This window comes from Solanum stenotomum, chromosome 7 (assembly GCF_019186545.1).
Source record: "Solanum stenotomum isolate F172 chromosome 7, ASM1918654v1, whole genome shotgun sequence".
Taxonomy (NCBI): Eukaryota; Viridiplantae; Streptophyta; class Magnoliopsida; order Solanales; family Solanaceae; genus Solanum; species Solanum stenotomum.
In genome coordinates, this window is record NC_064288.1 from 6,356,972 (window position 1) to 6,362,279 (window position 5,308).

Below are 5,308 nucleotides of genomic sequence, written 5' to 3' on the forward strand. Positions count from 1 at the left end.
ATAGTGTCACAAGTGTGTCGGATTGGTTAAAAACTATCGAAAAAGACTTGAGAAAGGAGTGTGCGGACATTAGCTTGAGTGTGATGACAAGTGTTTGGTTTTGTTTTTGAGTCTAGTAATGAGTATGATTGAAAGTTTATCGAAATATATGGTAAGATCGATGGAGATACGATCAATAATAAACGGAGATCCATGAATTCATAAAAATCTTTAAGGTAGAAGCTAATGTTGATAGAGAACGGGATTGTGTTATATGGTGGAAATTACAATTCAGATTTTTCATTGTGAGTCTACATTCGTGGTGATGTATTTTGTCAAGGTATGAATTGGAATGGTGAGAAATGATTAATTGTTTTGTATTGAGCATGTGAAAGGACTTACACCTGGTTTGAGTCGTAAAGTTTACTACTATTGATTGTTAAGTTCCTAAGAAAGGTTTCATTTTTAAAAGTGTTGGTTTATACTAAGGTAAAAGGTCGGAGTGTTTATGATGGTTGTTAGTGTTGTGAGTATGATTCACTAGCTATGCTCTAGTGTGTTTTCACTTTTGTAGGTAGATCCCTAGTGGTGGATCAGGGGTACAAAATCCTGCGATGTTCTCTTGGTTGAGTGGGAAGATTGAGAATATTTGGTTATTTCGAATGACATAATTGGTGTTATTTTGGAGTTGTTAAAGTATTTTAGTGGTTCAACATGTTCCACTTGCTTATGAGAATTTATAGATGAGCTACCGTATGTATTTGTGGTTGTCCGACAATCTTAATATTCCTCTAGTCGTTGAGGTCATGTATCATTTATGCGTGGTTGAATGTGGGGATCATTGGGTCCAATTCTACTGTTCTTAAGAGGTAATCTACAATTAATAATTCTAGCATTTTGATAGTGTTGTTGGAGGGTTTGTATGCTTGGGCATGTCCCTCGATGAGTATTTGATGTCTAAAAATCAAATATTTATAACTTAAACTTATTTGAAATTGGGTTTTGAGATGGAGATGTTGATAAAAACTATGATTGTTAGGTATTATGATTGTGTGTTGATTGGTTCAGGTTCACCTATAATTGTGTCGAGTTTTGATTTAAGATTTTATCATGATTGTGTGAGAAAGGATTCGTCCCAATGTTTGTGTCAAGATCCTTGATAACATCTAGTAGACGTGTGTACGATCAACTTTGATGATTGTTGAGAATCGTTTTGTTGATTAGTTAAGTTTACATACAATAAAATTTTATCACTCGATTGTTGAGATGACTTCAGTAAGGCATTTTAAGGGAGGACGTATAGGTATTTAATTGGTTGGTTTGAGGTTGGAGATATGAAACCCTTAGGGGGTAATGAGATTCGGTAAAAGGGATGCAGTACAAGTATCCCAAGTAATTCGACGTTTGAGATACTACTCTACTGTTACTTTAGCCAATCGTTCCTAGTTGATCACTCGGGGATGAGTGTGGGTAAATTGGAATCTATTGTAACGACTTGATTTTCGTCGTTATGGAAAATTCAAAGGCGAAAGAATTGGGGTCAGAAAACTTTTTCGTAGTAACTTGAGATTTCCTAGCCTAGTCCAGATTTGGATGAAATCGGAGTAAGTGGGGTCTAGGGAAATCTGGTAATAAATGAGAGATCTATTAATGAATTTGATTACATGAGTGGATAGCTAAGACGATAAAGAACCCGTACGACTTTACGAAATTGAATTCGGGCGAGCAGAACTCCCGGAATCGATCTTAGCGTGGAGGGGATTTTCTGAGTGTCGTTGGTTTGAGGTGTGTTGTGAAATGAAGGTCTTGGAATTATTAAAATAGCTCACTGTTCGTGCAAGCCGCCTTGGCGGGGGTTTTTGCCGCTCTGGCAGGGACGCTGAAGCGGGATGAGGGTAGCTGTGGTGGGCCAGACGCGACTTAAGGTCGTAATTAAATCCCTAAACGACCTCATTTTGTAGTTATCAATTTTTAGAGCTAAGGAACGAACCCCAGGTGACTCTTAACAATTTTCCACGATTTTTGAGGCTAATAGTAATGTTTTCACTCCCCGAATCCGTATTTCGATCCGTAGAACGTAGTTTCTTGGGTAATTATCATTGGGGAAAGGTTTTGATCTGAAGTTAGTTGTGGAAAAAACCCTAATTTGGGTATTGGGATCTTGGGTTGGCCTAGTGTTGATAATGTTGATTATAATCTAGGTAATTAGGCCTCGTTTATTGATACTTGCGTTAATTGTATGCTTTTAGACCACGAACAAGCGGGAAGAAACCGCAAAGGGATATTCAATTGCCTTAGGGGATTCAAGCTTGGATTCGAGGTAGGTGATGGTTGTGATTTCATGATTATGTAATATATGCTTGTTCTTGCTTCATTATGATGCATGTATGTATATGAATGTTGCATTGTTGATCATACTAACTGTATGAGTATGCATGAATAACTATATGCCATGAATCACTTCTTGATTGTATGATTATTGAGAATATACTTGTGATTATGATTGTGATTGTTGTGTCTTGAATGGATCGGTTGCCATGTTCCAGTGTAACTAACTGGGATCGGTTGCCACGTTCCGGCATAAATATGGGATCAGTTACCACATTTCGGCCTAAACATAGGATCGGATACCACGTTTAGGTATGCTAACAGTTTGGGTTTGGGTTCCATGAGAGGACCAATGACTTGTTATAAATGTATATTGTTGAGCATGTTATTCAATAATGTATATGTTCAGTACATTGCATGGTTATAATGTTGTATTAACTTGTTTATGTTACACTTAGTGAGATAGCCGTGTGATCGTACCAATACACGGTGGTTGTATACTGATACTGCAGTTGCTCTTATTTTTTTTTAGTACAGGGCATCTTCTGGCGGCTATTGATAGACCTCAGCTAGGTGAATATTGAGCATAACCGGATTCAAGGGTGTGTCAGTTCTTTCAAGCTGCCATGGATCTTTCTTGTTTAAGTCCACTCTTTTCGGACTCAGATTTTTGTTTAAGGCGTTGTTCAGTTTCGGGGTTGTACCCCTTGTTCTTAGACTTGCCGTTAGTAGAGTTTTAGTACAATGACTTTTAGGTTCCAGGGGTTGAATTTTCGTATTAGTTTGGTTAGTTGTTTGTTAAAACCTTGGAGTTTATGGGGACTCCATTTTTATAGTCATTTAAACCCGCTTTCGTTTCTTTCAATGCCTTAGTTTTCATAAAAATTATTTGTTTGGGTTGTAGTAATGGTTCTCCCACCAGAGGGTTTGTGTGAGTGCCAATCACGACGATCTGGGTCGTGACAACATGTTTTTTGTGAAATTCTAATATTAAAAACTCTTTTCTTTTATGTGCTTAATTTCTTTATATAATATTGTACTCTGCATGGATTATTTGAGAAATTATCACGGTTTAATTAGTGTAGAAATTTTATTTGTTTTGAGCAGTGTTTTAAAAGGTGGGGACGTGAGGTGAGACGCTTTATGGAGTACGGGGTGAGATGTAAGCCCTGAGACACAGGGAGTAAGTCTTATGGATCTATGGGGTGGAGTCTTACGTATATTCAATTTTATAATTTTATTACTAAAAAAAATTTTAAAGTAAAACTTTCAATTATTTTACAAATAAATTTTATTAAATAACCTATAATATATATATAAAAAATAATAATATGATTTTTATTTGTTGGAAAAATAGAAGCTGTTGGAGATTGTCTTCGTCTTCACCTTCAAAACATCACTGACCCTGCAATCAAACTATTCCAAAAAGGCATAGCAAGTGTAGTATCAATACAAACCACACGTACTGGTAGGCATCATCGGTCAACCCGATACCCACTGCATAATATAAGAAATCGACTATCAAGNAAAAGGCATAGCAAGTGTAGTATCAGTACAAACCACACGTACTGGTAGGCATCATCGGTCAACCCGATACCCACCGCATAATATAAGAAATCGACTATCAAGAAACCTGCAATAAGACTATTCATTCCTCCACCTTTATATTTTCCTGCCCTTACCATTCCCAGATACTTTAATCATACTAGTACAATTAACTCTAACCCCTTACTGGATCCGTTCTTGATCATAGCTTAACTATTAAGTCTCTCAAAGGAGATTCCAGATATAACTACTACCGACCCGGCCAACCCCTCACGACACGCCCTAACTTATTCCACCTCACCACTCAACCCTTGACCCCATAGTACTTTCTATCAAGGCTTGTTAGTCGTTTCAATGTCAATCCCTTTCCAGGGTAATACCCAACTATTACATTGACGACATAGCACCACCCCAATTCTTAACAACCATACACATGACCACCTCTCTAAGTAAAACATAGTATCACCTGGACCTTGGGCCTCCACTTACCATTCCACATCCTGATTTGGGCCTGACTATTCAAAATTCATTGATAATGAGATATATCCAATTACCCTAGGACCCACAAACCCATGCATATATATATATATATAAAATTCCCAATCCAGTTATCATTTCAAGAACAATGTACAATTTCACATTCTCAATAACAAATATATATCACAACATAATGGTCCTCTCATGGAACTTATACCCAAAATGTTAGTGTGTCAGAACGTGACACTCGATCAAATGCATGTATGTGTGTCGGTACGTGACACTCGATCCAATATATGTATGTGTGTCGGAACGTGACACCCGATCCAATGTATATATGTGTATCCGAACGTGACACCTGATCTAATATATGTATGTGTATCGGTACGTGACACCCGATCCAATATGTATGTGTCTCGGTACGTGACACCCGATCCAGTCAGCACAATCACAATCACAATCGCACCTATAATGTACAATACTAAAATCATATAGTCAAATACAAAAGTGATGGCCTGCATTGTTCATAATCTATTCATTAGGTTCGTTTCCACATTCTATCGGAATTGCATACACGCATGCATACAATATAGCTATCACTCAACATACATCACACAAACAGGAAATCAAACCATCACCTACCCCTAGTTCACTGGATAGGGCTTCTTCCTACGATATACATCTAATGTAACACCTAGGAATACATGTACAATCATCTCTTTTTTGGTGCACGAAAGCCTACACCTGGGTTCTACCGTTAATTACCAATATACTACGTAGTGAAACATGATTTTTTAACTACTCAATTAATAAACCTAGCCTACTTGGGTGCCAAGCAGTCACAGAGTGATTCTAGCTCCAATCTAGGCTTTCGAACGATGAGATGGTGGATTTTGACCGAAAATCCACAAGCTAACGACATTCTTACACTAGAAATCTCTTTCTCTACCATTCCTAAGCCTAAAGAAGCTTTTTGAGG